The sequence below is a fragment of the Phyllostomus discolor genome, chromosome 4 (assembly GCF_004126475.2).
Source record: "Phyllostomus discolor isolate MPI-MPIP mPhyDis1 chromosome 4, mPhyDis1.pri.v3, whole genome shotgun sequence".
Classification (NCBI taxonomy): Eukaryota; Metazoa; Chordata; class Mammalia; order Chiroptera; family Phyllostomidae; genus Phyllostomus; species Phyllostomus discolor.
Window position 1 is genome coordinate 58,733,364 of NC_040906.2, and position 16,285 is coordinate 58,749,648.

The window sequence follows — 16,285 nt, forward strand, 5'->3', positions numbered from 1 at the left end:
TAGCAAAGTTTTAGGTGTTTATACTTATGAAGGAAATACAATTAAGACAAAGGCATTTTCAATCAAATAGGATTTGATTATCCATTAATGGTAAATGGGAAGTTCATGACCTGGGCCTAATGGGCCCTTTACAAGTTGTAGTGGACAATTAAACGACTCAGCAGTGAAACTGACATTGAGGAGCAGATTTTGCCTGCCAGCCGCTCTCAGGTTTGGATTTCACTGGATCATGTTCCGAAAGGTCAGCACTGGCCAGATGACCAGTCCAGGACTGCAGATGGCAATATGGTCACCTGACCACTCTGGGGCTCCCCAACCTGCTGCACAGGCTCAAGTTCACTGAAAGGTCATGGCAGGCCCTGTGCCACTGCTCAGAAATCCTATAAGCCTTGGGTACTCTTTCTTTTCCATTATATGGACAAAATAGATACTTTTGTCTCCCAGCCAGAGGATAAAATCATGACACTCTTGTAAGTTATAAGATAGCGGCCTAGTTATAGGGAGCAGCTCAGTGTGGGAGAGCTTTCTCCAGAGGAATAGTTATGTTTTGTAAATGAGACAGCATTTAAGAACTCACCAGAAACTTGACAGACACATACCACCACTCAAGTTTGACTATGACAATTATAAGCTGAACGTCCTTGTGCCAGTCACATCATCTTGAACCTCAGTTTTATTTCCAGTTATAAGCTAGAGAAAATAGTGTTATACGTATCCTGTCTTGCTAACCTCAGGGAGTTGAGAAACACAGTATGTAAATCATTAGCAAACTATCTGGGGATAGTCAACCATATTATCTATTTTCCTTTTGTTTGAACTAGTTAGTCACTGTAAGAATTTCCAGAGAAAAAAAGTGAAAAAAATTTTTTTCTTAGCTTTGAGCTATATGAATTAAGCTTAGTAAGTAGGTGAGAATGCACTTATTGCTCCTTAACTCTTTTAAAAGAAGACCCAAAGGAAGACGGGATCATCTAAAAATGTCTCTGGTCAATGATTCTCTTGCTCAAATTTTGCCCAATTTAGCAAGTAAAGGAGATCAAATTTAATTTTAAATATTTTATACTCTTTTAGAGTCAGAAGCAAGGAATATATCTTTGAACATGGTCTAGAGTTATTATATTATTTATGATCAAATAGCATTTAAAAAACTTACAGGACATGGTTTCACCATTTCCTTTTGGTTATGTTATTCTTTGATAAGACAGGTAGGTTGTACTAAAACTTCACTGCTTCAATGGGGTGTTTTGTTTGCTCCACAGGCCTGACCTCTTATACATTACCCACTCAACGTAAATGGAGTGAAATTATGTCCACAAAGTACTCATCTATACACAAGGGACAGCTGAGTTCACAGGTAGTGCGGGAATCCTAAACAATGAATTTATTTTTATACTTATTTTTTGCAAACTGACTTAAGAATAATCAGAAATGGTATCTCATTGTGGTTTTAATTTGCATCTCTGATGGCTAGTGATGCTGAGCATCGTTTCATATGTCTCTGGGCCTTCTGTGTGGCCTCCTTGGAGGCCAAGGAACTTGTCTGTTCAAGTCCTGTGCCCATTTTTTAATTGGTTGTTTGCCTTTCTAGAGTGGAGTCATGTGAGTTCTTTATATATTTTGGAGATCAGATCCTGGTCCAAGGTATCGTTGACAAATATGTTTTCCCATACACTTGGTTCTATTTTCATTTTAACGCTGTTTTCTTAGGAAATGGATTGTAGATCTGGAAACAATGCCAATAACCCCTAGATGAGTCCTTAGCAATGATTCTGCAGAGTTTATGCACAGAATTCATTAGGAAACAATCTTTTTGGAGGTAAGATTTTAAACTTGTTTGTTTTAATTTGTAATGACCTAAAGAAAGACTTAAAACATTTTAACTTAGAATAAATGTGAAAAAATTTAATGTATCGATTAAGCAAATTTTCACCAGACAGAATCAAATTTGCACTAGTGCTTTCTAATTTTGTCCAGTTTAATTTTTCTCTCTGCATCAGCTAAGAGAAGAGCATCGGTATACAGCTAATACAACCTCCTCTGAAAGTTCTCAGGAAAAACAACCGAGAATGCAATGAAAAAGAGGGCAGATGTGCAGTCCCCGAGCCTTGGTTGGCTTGGCTTGGCTTTAGGTCCTGAGTGATTGAGAGAACGCTGATTTGCATGGCTGATGCAGATCAAAGGGAAGACAGAGCTGCCCCATGGCCTGAGCCACAGTGGTAAACACGTGGTTCCTTGAAGCAGAATCAGGCAGACAATAAATAGATCAGTTGTCTCCTGGAGACCATAAAGCTAGAATTTCTACCTTGGTTTTTTTTGTGACAACTTGAGAACAAGGCAAGTTCTGCGGCAGGCAGTCAGGGAGTAGTTACAGAGATAGGAATAGATAGTTGTTATTTCTCTAAATGTCCCCTTTCAGTGTGTGGGCAGTCAGCATTCTGAGTAGCTTCTGTCCTTTGTGTAGCACCTGTCCTGACATTGATTTCTAAACACTGTCCACACATACGTGGCTAGAATGATCTTTCCTTGGGTGCCTCCTATAGGTACTGAAGGTGGGGTTTGGCTCCAGGAACCTGCATTCTTACTTGTTCACTCAGCGACCTTCCTCACTATGATATTCACATATATGTTTCACATACTCACCTACTGCTTCTGCCTTTATATCTGTCCCAGATACCTCAGTCACCACCAACTTTTGCTTGCACAATTTATTTGTTCATTGGAGCAGCTGGTGGGGACAAACTGTAGCCTCTATCCCTCTTCCTCTCTTTTATACTTTGCACCTTAGGGTCACTTTAATTAGAAAATGCATGTCCCTTGTGCTTGCAAGTGCTCTCACAAAAGTGGCTTTACAAACATTTGAACTCTATGCACATCTGTCACTCCTTTTTTTTTCTGAAGCCAATCCTAATCTTTATTTTTATGTATTTATTCAATTTTTTGGTCTAGGTGTCTGCACAACACTACACAATCCAAGCCTGATGTACAGCATCAGGCTGTCCTTTCATGGCGGGAGGGGGGGAGGAGCTGATGAAAATCATTCTCACAGAGGTGTTAAGAGCTTAATGATGGGCACTCCCTCGAGTATCTTTATTTTGAAAGAGATTGCCTGGAGAGGTTATCGATTTACACGGAGAAATGGATTTCTAATCCTGGAATTTCATCAGATGAAGGGAAGAAGATTTTCTTGGGTTGGAATTGAGATCTTTTTTTTTTTTTGCATAACTCCAGAAATTAAACAGAAGCTGTCACCTGATTTGTCTTCCAATGAAGTGGACCAGATTATGTCAGTGTCTTTGGTTCAAAGGTAGTAAATAAACTTTGATGGAGTAAAACCAGAAGACAAAGGGGAGAGAAGAGGGAAGAAAGGGAGCAAGGTGAAGGGAGGATATATCGTCAGGATCACTGTACAGTAACCTAAAGGGAACAGAGCATTCCACAACACCTATCACTGTGAGGAAATGTGTTTCTAGGCAAATATTTAGATGAATTTGGCATAGAACCACTACCGCTCTCAATTTGGCAACTGAGTAGATTAAAATGAGTTCATACTAACAGCATAAAATAAATTAGTAAAGTACTGCCGAGGAGGGGGCGGGATATAGAATTAATCTAGTCAACTAGAGTCCTTCTGGTGAATGTGCTTCCACAAAGAAATTTTAAAATCTCATCTGCTAGAGATTATGACTCAAAAACAAAACAAAAATCAAAACAGACAAGGGCAAAATGAGATCATTGTAATTAGATATCTTAGATTAGATATCTAAAATAGACTTAAAAATAGCCACCTCATATCCAGAGAAGCAACTACAGGATGAATAAATTAGTAGTACCATTGATAATATTTATTTTAGATAATGGTAATGGTAAGGATGATCACACAGCACTATTTTAAATCCTTACAAAACCAGATCATCATGACAATTCTATGAGCTAAAGACCATTAGCATTTTAGAGAGGAGAAAAAGGAAGCACAAGAAGTTGCACTTACAATTAGCAAGTGTCAGAGCCAGGAATAAGCCAAGTTCTTCTCTGGTTTTCTTTTCTTGTTGTCTGAGGCTATGTATTAGCATTTCAATGCAGTTGTATTAAACCTTTGCTGTGCTTTTGAATTGTCTTTAGTCTGCCCCTTTGTTTCACAGTCTCCGAAGTTCCCAGTGAAGTAGTCCAAACGATGACACACCCTCTTAGTATCTGCAGATCCTGCAAATCAGTACTTCAAAGAGAATAAGAGCCCATTGCTTGGGGGATTTAAACAAATAGTGGATGATTGCCACAATTTCCGTACATTAAACAACAATAGCAATAATATTATTTAAAATTCTTGGTTTTGAAGTCTGAAGGAAGTACAGTAGATAATCTTGTCCTTCACTCTCACTTTACAGATGAGAAAACTGAGACACAAGGGCATTAAGTAATTTGTTGAAGGTAACACAGATATAAAAAGGACTACTTTTCCAAAAAGTAACTAACTGTATCATAACTTGCTAAAAAGACACAATGCTTACAGCCACTGATGGCTATATAAAATAGGCATTTTATCACTTTTCGTCAACCTTCAACTTCCTGTTCAATTTCAGCTTTTCCCCAAGGCTCCAGAATCGTTTTTGTTATTTGAGAGCAAACAGGGGCTTTTTAGATAGTCAATGCCCCTCTCCTACACCCCTCACATAGTCATTGTTACCCTTCACTGGAGAATGAAAGCTTCTGTGAGTTTGTTTTTCAGGGAGGAAGCACTTTTCTTTCTTTCTTTTTTTTTCTTTTATCTTCCTTCCTTTGTTTTTTTCAAGAGCGTTTCATTTTTAGAACCAGAAAAAAAGTTAGGTTAAGATGCTTATTTAGTACATTTTTTACTTTTCCTACAATCAAATCCCTAGTTCTAGAGTTTTTTACCTAACGAATATACTTGATAATAAATTATATGTGTGTGTATGTGTATGTATAGACATCTTTATGTAAATGCATGCATATGTATATGTGTATGTATATGTATTTACCACTTACCCCACACCTCTCCTAGGCCTTGTGACATCTGGGAGGCCTTTATAGAGCCTAGATTTTGGATTCAAATGTTTGCTGTAACACTTAGTGTGTAGACAACTCTGCACAATTTACTTGCCTTCTTGAATCTCTTGTTTCTCCCTATGTAAATTAATAACAGTGGTATTTATTTTTCAGAGTTCTTTTAAAGATAACAGAGATATGTGATTTTGTAAAGAGACTAGCACCATGACTAGTATATAGTAAGTGATCAATTAATGTTACACTTATTATTTTTGCCCAGCCTATAGTAGGTGTTCAGTAAATGTTCTTTACATTATTATTATTATTATTATATGTCTCTGACTGTCACAGGTGGGCACAGGTAACCAGGTTCTTGGTGATCAGGACAAAGAATTGAACCAAACACCCAGAGTTTATAGAAGAGAACATGGGAGAAGGCCAACTCCAAGCAGAGATTGACCTCATGGGCCGGAGGGACTCTATTCTTATAGAGTGGATCCTTCCTGGCTAGTTTTGGTGGGTTTTACTGAGCATGTACAAGTAGTTGCACTACTTTAAAGCTACTGCGCATGAGGTTTCCCATGATCCTCCCCAATTGGCCACCAGGGAAAAGGGTCCCACAATGCTACTGAATTGATCCCCATTTCTCCTGGGGTACCCCTGTACTAGGTTTGCCTTTCCCTAAGCCAGAGAATTATAGCTCTCCATATTAGGGATTGGTGAAAAGGAAAGGAATTATTTATTCAAGTTACACAGCCTTAAGAGTAATGACTTAATATCTTCGTTAAAAGCCCAAGCCCCTTAAAACACCCACAAACACACACAGTCCTTCCTGCCCCCCTTTGCCCAGTCTGGGGTACCGTATCTCAGGAAAAGAAATGGAAGTCCATGGCTCAGGCAGCTCCCGGTTCTTCCCAGTAATCCATGCTCAGCTGAGAGGCCTCCCTCAGTTCCCAGCACCATCAGCTGTGTTGCTGGGATCTCCAGCTAAAGCCGCGTGGTGGTTCTCTGCTAAAGCCGCATCGTGATTCTTCTCATGGCTGTGGGGGTGGGGGGTTCCCCCACTCTGGCCAAAGCACGTGGTTCTCACTGCCACAGCCGCATGGTCCCTCTCCTTACATGGCTGCAGGAGTCTCCACTCAGCCAAATCTGCATGGTTCTCTCTTCAATGACCACCAAGTCTGGGTTTAAATATCCTTCCTGCTTTACTGGGCTCCATGAGTCTACATAGGGGTGATCCCATGTCGTGGAGCCAATCATCTCCAAGCTCTCACGCAGGCGCTGTAACTAAGGGGAGTTGCCTTCCAGTTACATCTTGGGGGGAAGTTCCTTCCATCCCCCTGCTCAGAGCATGACCACAGCTATTTAACATATCTATGCAACCAGTTAAAGGTTATAGATGTGTTAAATGACCATGCCAGAGGTTAGCTGTAAAGGTTAGTTGCTATGCAAAACAGCTCTGAATGGCCCTGCTCCATGTGTCCCTTCTCCCAACTCACACCTGTGGTGGAAGGTGAGGACATCCTATATATCTTTCTAATATTTCCTGAACACCTTTGAGTTCTGAACCCCATTACAAATCCTTCTTTTGGGGACCCTCTGGCTGCACCCTCCTGCATGACCATTCATAATTTCTCTCACTACCAACAATGCTTCATAACTACCACCATAATTTTATTATTTAAATAGAAAAATAAGCAACATGTAATATACTGGTGAGAATTATGCAAGATGACCCATAATACAGGAGTTATTTAAAGTGTTCAACAAATAAAGTTATTATGGTTTTGTTTGCCAACACAGTTGTGGTACAAGTTTTGCTATGCACATTTTCCTTGCCTAGCTGCTCTAGCATCTTAAATATTGATGTTCTTTATCTAATTAGGCTAAGCAACTTAACTTTTCATTTCTAAGAGAAATGCAAAACCACTAATGTTATGAAAATCTCAGTTCTTTCTATGTAACAGGGTATAGGCTGGGAGGCCCAAGGGTCCTGGAAAGATGGAATTTGTAATGGGGTCCAGAACTTAAGGTGTCTGGGAATATAGGGTACATCCTATAGGCCTGGCTGGGTGATGGAAGACCTGGAGCAGGGCCACTGAGAGTTATTTTGCATATCAGTAACAGCAGGATAGCTTCCAGCCTGAGTGGAACCAGAAGGTTTGCATAACTTTGACCCATTGTGTAACTTGGCGGCAGCCACTCCTCCACCCAACTACATCTGCATGAGAGCTTGGAGATGGTTCCATCCAGGGCATGGGGCCATGCCTGCCCGGACTAACTATGGCAGCCAAGAAAGGCAGAGACTATGGGAGTGCCAGCAGGTGTAGCCGATTGTGGGATTGTGGGAGGAGTCGGAAATGGGGTTTCAGAGAGGTCCAGGTGGGGATTTAAACTAAAGGTGGGCCGTCACAAGGGACAAGAGGACAATGGGAGACCCCATGGGAAGCAAATGTTGTGAAAGGACTCTCACTGGTGGGCCATGAGGAGGTGCCACATGGTTCATAGATTAAGAAGTGGAGATCCAGGGACACAGCTAATGGTGCTGTGTCTGCAGGAGACCTGCCCAGCGAAACACAGATTACTGGAAGGAACCGGGAGTCCAGCTGAGCTCTGGCCTTCTATTTCTTTTCCTGAGATACGGGACTCCTGACTGGCCTGACTGGGCAAAGGGGGGAAGGGAGGACTGTGTGTCTGTGTTGTAGGTGTCTCCAAGGGACTTTGGGATTTTAATGGCGACATTCTGCCATTACTCTAAACCTGTATAACTTTTTTTAAACATTTTATTTATTTATTTTTAGAGAGGGAAAGGAGAGGGGAGAGAGAGAGAGAGAGAGAGAGAGAGAGAGAGAGAGAGAGAGAGAGATCAATGTGCGGTTGCTGGGGGTTATGGCCTGCAACCCAGGTATATACCCTGGCTGGGAATCGAACCTACAACACTTTGGTTCGCAGCCCGCGCTCAGTCCACTGAGCTACGCCAGCCAGGTACCTGTATAAGTTTTGAATAAATAATCCTTTCCTTTTTATCAAACTCTGGCATTGAGAGCCACAGTTCCTAACTCCTGGTGAGCGGCAAGAAGGACCACAGTGACAAAGACCACAGGGGAGGGGGCTTGTTTCAGTAACAGTATCTGGGCCCCCCCGAGGGTTCCTTTAGGTAACACCTACACTGTCCTCTGTGACTTTGGCCAGGCTACTTATCATCTATGACACTCAGTTTCTCAATCTTAAAGTGTTTAAATGAGATCTTGAGTGTGCCTTTCGTAGCTTCACAGAGAAATGATTTTCCTATATCTGCTGTGTGAGTGGAGGCCCGTGGTCAATCACCATCCACCACAAACACATACGACCACTGCTGTGCTTTCAGGGTCTAATTTGAAATAATCCAATGAGATTTCTTGTAAAAGAGGTACATGCCCCTGAAAGTCAAATGCTAAATATCCATGCTTCAAACGTAGTTTGTAACTTCCCGTGTTTTCTGTTTCCTAAATCGGCTCCCTGGTGCAACATCACGATAAAGGGCAGTGTGCACTTCACTGAGTGGGGATCTCAGTGTAAGGCATTTGGCTCTTAATGTCGTAATTTTTTGTAACAGGGTTAGCCTAGACCTTATTATGTGGAAATACAGAGAGTCGTAATATGATTATCGGTAAAGCAATATAGTTTTGTCGAAACACGGATTTGTTGAGGGAGGCATCTGAGGTTGCTTGCTTTAATACGTGGTGAGTAGTGACATCTACCGGAGATTGTGTGGTAATGAATTACATGCAGCTAAAAATCAGTATTTTATGGGTGTGGTGAGATTTTAATGTGAAGAAAATGTTTTAAATGGAAAAGGGAAAATATAAATTCAGCATTAACATGTATGGTGGATGTCTCCTTGAAGAATTAAAAATGCTTGGTATACATTCTATGAAATAAATGGCTTCAAATTCCTGAACAAATTGAAGGAGGAGAGAACAATTTCCATGGTAACCACATAAAGGGGAACTTTTACAAGGGAAAGTAAGGTGAAGAACAGAAATAATGAGAGGTTGCTCAGAAAGGAGAATAGACCTGGCAAGCAAATAAATAGAAGTAGTCTTTAGTTGAAATATCTGTGTAAAACACTGTTTAATTCTCTAAAACAATAATACTAGTAAAACAACTGCAGATATAATTGCAGTTGTTCCAAGTGCTATGCCACATAAATTGTAGTTCCCTACTACAAATACTGTGTATCAAACCCATCTGGAGACGTGGTGGCTGACAGTGTGGAGAGAAGCCTAGACTGGTGGCCAGGACTGTGGCTCCCGATCCCTGGTCTCCCCAACCTCAGAGCTTTACTTATTTTACCCTCAACATTGGGAAGGATGGCAAAGCAATTTCAAAGGCCAAATCCAGCTTTTAACTTTTTCAGCTATAACTTTCAGTTCGTAGCTACTTTTCTTTTTGATGGTTTTATGACTAGTGGTTAACTTGATGTGCAACCTTGCACAAAACACTTAACATCTCTGTGCCAAGTTTCCTCACTTACAATTGCAGGTGTTTGGACTAGGTGACCTCCAACGCGACATCTGTAGAACGTGATTATTCTCAAACTTGTTATCATATTCTTAAACTCAGTTTGGGTCTTGAGTGAATTAAAACTCTACCCTGAAGTAGAGTTAAGAGAATCAGTGAATGCCCAAACATATGGAAAAAGGACTACTTATATTAAACATGAATATATCTCTGTGGGATATATTCCTCTAGTTTCAAGGTTTTTTGGCTGGCCTAATAATTAAATAAACATGAGACAGAGTAGCAAGAAAAAATAACTAAATTTAACACATACATATGGATGGGAACCCCACATACAGGAAAGAGTCAGAGACCCCACATGCAGAAAAGGTTCAGAGACAGAAAGTGGGCTTGAGGTATATAAGACAGCGAGGAACAAGGTAGTATACCTTAAAGGCTTTAAAGGGTTACTTCAGCACAATGAGAAGTGCAGGTGTCTAGTAAGTAGAAATTTTCCCTGTCATATAGATAGGTCAAAAAAGGTTATCTCTGGTAATCTCTCATTATAGGCAAGGACCCTAATTCAAGTTCTTCTAGCTAGTCAAGGGTGAGGCAAGTGTTTCTCTTCAGCCTGAGTGGCTACGGTTGCCTTTTGACATACCACAGAAGCACATCTTGGGGTAACTAGTTATGAACCTCCATATCTACAAATATATTTGTATGAATTTAAAAAAGACATTTTGATTTTTAAAAATCTGTATCTCCATATCACTTCTGTTGTTTGGTCAGTAACTGGGGACAGCAACAGAAAAGACAGTGTCTCTGAAGGTCTTGTATCCCGTCAACTCCAGTCTGATTCATGCCTAAAGTCTGGACCAACAGCATTAAAGAGAAAAAGAAGTCTAAATTTCTGCTCTGGCTGGTGTGGCTCAGTGGATGAGCATGGGGCTCAGAATGAAAGGGTCACTGGTTTGATTCCCAGTCAGGGCACAAGCCTGGTTTACTAGCCAGGTCCCTGGTAGGGGTTGCATGAGAGGCAAGCACTCACTGATGATTCTCTCCCTTTCTTTCTCCTTTCCTTCCTCTCTCTCTCTAAAAATAAATACATTAAAATGTTTTAAAAAAGAAGAAGAAGTCTAAATTTCTGAGTTCAATTTTCTGGATTCTCCCAAAGCCTTTATAGTTTAAGCAGAGACTCATGAGGGGATTATCTAAGATTTTGAAACATAACTAAATGTGCATTTCCTGTATCTGTTCTGCAAAGAGACACTTTAGTACTATCTATATTCAAATTTTACTATCCCATTCTGGAGAAAACCATACATTTTCTTTGTATTCAATAAAATACAACTCTTTTCCCATGATGGTTTCACTTGAAGCCAAACTTATAATCATCTCAGTAGTAAATTAGAGACCAATTTTATTGGGCACATATTATATGCCAAAAATGATTTTAAAACTTCAGGCACAGTGTCTAATTTTATTTTCTATTTCTTCTGTGTTAGCTTGCCATGGAAAATAAAATTACAAAGAACCTTACATAAAATTGAAAAATAGCTGTAGCTACCGACAAAGGTAAATGGAAAAGTTGAGGCAAACTGAATTAAACTTAGTATACATAGCTCAAGTAATTAATGGTGTTGAAAATTTCATTTCAAAATATTTTTAAATTTTGCCTTTTTATTATAGAGGATTTCCAACATATTAAAGAATGGAACTATAAAATGAACCCCAACCAACATGAATGTACAGGTGACCCTGCCTCGACCACAACCATACACTTCCCTTTCTCCAATTATTTCATAGCAACCCCTAGGATTATGTCATTTCATCTGTGTGTTTCAGAATGTTCCACTAAAATATGAGAAGTTCTGCATCCTGTATCCTAAACTCACCCCAAAATATTTTTATCAAATATTCAGTCATTGTTACTTAGAAACACAATTGAAATTAGAAAATAACATTTTCTTAGCAACCAAGAAATAGAAACTTTCTTAACCTGGTAAAGAATGTCTTTTAAAAAAAGTTACTATATATCACAATTAATGGTGAACTATTGAAAAGTTTCCTCTAGTTATCAAGAACAAGACATGGATGCATGCTAAACACCGCTTGCAGAAGATATTACCAGAATCTTAGCAATGCAAGAAATTGAGAACAAAAAGTTTACAAAGCAAAAACTTAAGTTATCTGTTTTGCAAATGGCTTGCATGTGTATGTGGAAAATAGAGATTTTGTAGCAAGGTAGCTGAATAAAAAAGAAATATACAAAAATTAATGGCATTTCTAAAATAACAGCAATAAGCAAATAAAAAATGTAAACAACATCAAGAACATGAAGTACTAAAGGAAAATGCAATTAAGTTATGCAAGACCTCTACATTAAAACTGCAAATATTTTTGAGGGGAATTAAAGAAGACCTATATAAATGGAGCAATATAGTATTCATGAATTGGATCTCTCAATATTGTAAAAATATCAATTCTTTCCAACCCGATCCATGGACAAAAAGAATTTTCAATCAAAAACAAAAATTAATCTCTATAGAGAGATTTTACATCTGGTTGTCTATTCTTCTGATGCATGTACAAATATTGACAAAAAGGATTTATACTAAATATTACATTTAAAATAATATCATGGAGTTCATACATAAGACCAATCAAGACCTGACAATTTCACCTGGTAAAGCTACCATGAGTCACTTTTAGATTTAGAAAGTTCATTACTTACATTTACAGCAAAAAAGAATAAGCCAAAGGTGCCAGCTCCCTGCGTCCTTGTCCAATACAATAAAAAGGACACTGAAAAAAAGACCTAAACGAGCCCAGTGCGAGTTGTGAGATAGCCTGTCTCTGAGGAAGCAAACTTAGCATGCATCTGCATGATTTTGTATTCGACAGCTCTGTTCTGAGGGTGTGAGAACAGAGGTAATGAGAACAGGCATAATAGCCTTCCAGGGAGGATGAAGAGATGAGTGGGCAATGGCTGCATAGAAGCCCCTTAAACGTCTCCCACACGCTCATGTTCCCAGAAAATCATTAGGACAATGGCCAAAGCTAACACAAGCCACTGTTTAAACCTCTGTTTATAAGAATGCATCTGAGGTCTTCAAGGTAGCACGGACGAGTCATTCCCCTGAAACTTTGTCCTACATGAAAAATAGAAAAAACAAAGAAGATATACAGAAAGCAAATCAGCATAACAAAAGATGGTCCACATCATATGTCATCAAAGAGACGCAAATTAAATGAGATACCACTATCCACCTGTCAGAATAACCAAAATCTGGAAAACAGATAACATCAAATGCTGACAAGGATGTGGGTCAACAGGAACTCTCCTTCATTGCTTGTGGGAATACAAAAAGGTACAGTCATTTTGTTAGACAGTTTGTCATTTTTTAAGTAAATCGAAACATACTCTTGGGATTGCAATCAGCAATCATAGTTCTTGGCATTTACTCAAAGGAATTGAAAACTATGCCCACACAAAAGCTTGCACACAGGTGTGTTTATGGTAGCTTTATTCATAATTGCCAAATTCTGGAAAGAAACAAGATGGCCTTTAGTAAGTGAATGGATCAACAAACCCTGGGACATCCAGGCAATGAAATATTCTTCAGTGTTAAAAACAGATGAGCTATCAAGCCATGAGAAAAATACATGGAGTACACAGGGTTGTTAGGGCTGAAAATACCCTTAAGACTGTAATAGATACATGTCATTATGCATTTGTCCAGTCATAGAATGCACACCATCAAAAGTGAGCCCTGAAGTAACCGATGGGCTTTGAGTGATTATATGTATCACTGAAAGTTTGTCCTTGGGTAGAAAATGTACTATTGGGGTGAGTGATGTTGATAATAGGCAAGGTCGTGCATATGAGGGGATGGGAGTATATGAGAAATCTTGGCACCTTTCTCTCAATTTTGTAACTCTAAAACCGCTTTAAAAGTACAAATCATACAAATAAATAATAAAAGTTAAAAAGTAAAAATCAAAAGCAATACAAAATACCATGTATGTGAAATGAAAAAAAAAAAGAATATTCTTGGTATGAGGGGGAAATCACGAGGAATATACTTACAGCCTAATGACAACTTTCTGAATTGTAAAGAAGTATTTAAAAAAATTAACTTGTGTCTTTAAATATATATCAGAAAACAAGCAAATGTAATGCATGAATTCAATATTAAAATCAGATTAAAAGAGAAAAAATCAATGTAAAATAATAAAAAAGAAAGGAAATACTTCTATACGTAATCATCAGTATTCACGTTAAGTTTAACATCAATTCTTCCTGGTGTCTCCAACACTAAGCTATCACCACAGGGATCAACCCCCTTGCTGATCTTTATGAAACTTGGTTCCAACCATTCACCATGCACATGCTAACTTGTTCATTTCTGGGATCCTTATTTAACAGTATCAGAATTGTTACCCTGTCCCCTGGTGGAATAGCTTTATAAACTAGAGCACAGAGCTGGTATGTTGTTTTTTCACTTTAGTATTACAGACTATATCCTTATCTATAAATCTATTTATATATTTATAGATATGTATAAATGCAGTTTAGTATACAAACATATAATTCTTTGTCAGCTGAGAGTACATAAAAGAAACAACACACCAGTAGCAACAAAGCATACCAAATGCCCAAATCATGGTTTCTAATACCATTCTCCAATAAAAGAAATTATAAATCCTTGGAGAGAATGAATGAATCTAGGATTGGGGAAGGGAACACCCAAGATGAACCTGGAGTATCTCATAGTGCCAGAAAGTAGAAAGAGCTTAAACAAGCAAACTCCCTTACATTAAGGAGGTTAGAGAAGTAAGGGGGCAACTGAAAGAGCTCACAATGGAAAAGTTGAAACAATTTGAGCAACAAAATAGATTATAGCTCAAAGCATAAAATACATATTTGTGAGTTCACATTGATATAAATATTTCAATAAATGAGGCACACAAGTCAGATCTCCTATGAAGAATAATTCCAAATAAGTTGTGTAGATATTCTACTTTAAAGATAGTGGAACATCACACTCCTTCAGTGACTTCCTTGCACAGAGCGCCATATGGAAAGGGGTGAAAGAGTACCTTTACTGTGGAGAAGCCTGGCAAATGACACTCCAGCCAAGTGAGGAAGGTCAACACCAATAGCTACAAATCGTATTGATAGTGTGAGCTCTGATATGATGAAGAAAGTAGCATCAACCTTTCATCTTCACCCCCAAGGACGGGGGCATGAATGCAGTGTAGTCATGAGAAAAAACTTTGGACAAAGACCAACAAAGAGGGTTCTATGCTACCTATATGGGGCTGGCACTCCTCAAAACTGCCAAGGCCTCTAAAAACTGGATATTTTGAGAAACTGTCCCAGCCAAGAGGAACCTAGGAAGATATTGCTGTTTAGGAAGATATTCCAACATCTTCCTAGAACAGCAATGGGACATTAGGTAAAAACAAAGGAATCAATAAACTAAAAACTTTTATTAATAGTTTAAAAAAGGAAGGACATGACAAGAAGAGAAAGAAGACCCATGAAAAAGAGGGCTAATGGGATGCATTATTGTCCACCCTGAGAAATCCTCTTTCTTTTCTCAGATCTTTAGCTTGTGTGTTTGAGATGAGTATCTTTAATGCTATTTCTATAGTTACAGTTGCTTTATGTTTTAGATAGACAGATATTTGGAACCTTATAAATATGGGTTGGTAACAATGTGTGACAGGCAAAAAAAAAAAAAGAATAAGAGCTACTAGAAATTCTAATCAGCCATGGTGGGAATTGGGTGCCAGTATTCAGAGTGCCTCTCTAGCACGGAACACGAAGGAGGAGGACCTTTGCCAAGGTGATGCGGGTGTCGGGAGAAGCCCCCCCCCGCACGATTGCCAGACTCTCCTTGCTGGCTTCCCGTCGTTTATAGTGCTCGGAAGAGCATTTTTTTCTGTTTAGTTAATGTATGGCTTATTTTCTCATAGCCCCCTGCCAGTGCTGTTTGTTATATGGTCTTAAGTCTAAGGTTTTTTTATACATACAGAAAAGACAAAGATTGTACATCCTGGCAAATGTTTAAGAGAAGCCCAAACTAAACATTTTTATTCTTTTTAGTAAAGGGAATTATGAATTGAATAATCAGAGGTCAGTTAATAGTTATTTTCTAGAGAAAATGTTCATATACCTCAATTCACATATTAGTAAAGATCCTTTTCAAACCAAATGACATATTTTTGAATAAATAAAATATGAAAATTACTCTCTTTCTTTGAAAGACTTTGGTGAAACATTTCAAAAATACTTATAGAATGTCCAATTAAAAATATGCTGGTGATTGTAACGGAGAAGAATAAAGACTATATTTGAGTTTTAGACTGAGGAATTGAGAGACAAACATATAATTGTTGAAAATATTTCTTCTATTCCTTATCTCTTTCTTCTTCTGGTATTCCTATCTTATGTATGTTACAACTTCCGTAGTTCTCTTGTAGGTTTTGGGTATTTCCTCCCATGTTTTCAGTCTTTTGTTTATTTGTTTCAGTCTTCTCTCATTTGCTTTTCAGTTTGAGGATTCTGTTGATGTGTCTTCAAACTCAGAGATTCTTTCCTCAGCCACGTCCAGTCTACCAATGCATCGATCAATGGCATTCTTCATTTCTGTTACAGCGTTCTTGATCTCTAACATTTATTTTTCTTTCTTAGAATTTCCACCTCTCTGCTTCCATCACTCATGTGTTATTACATGTTATGCATTTATTTGATTAGAGACCTGTGAATATTCATCATATTTGTTTTAAATTC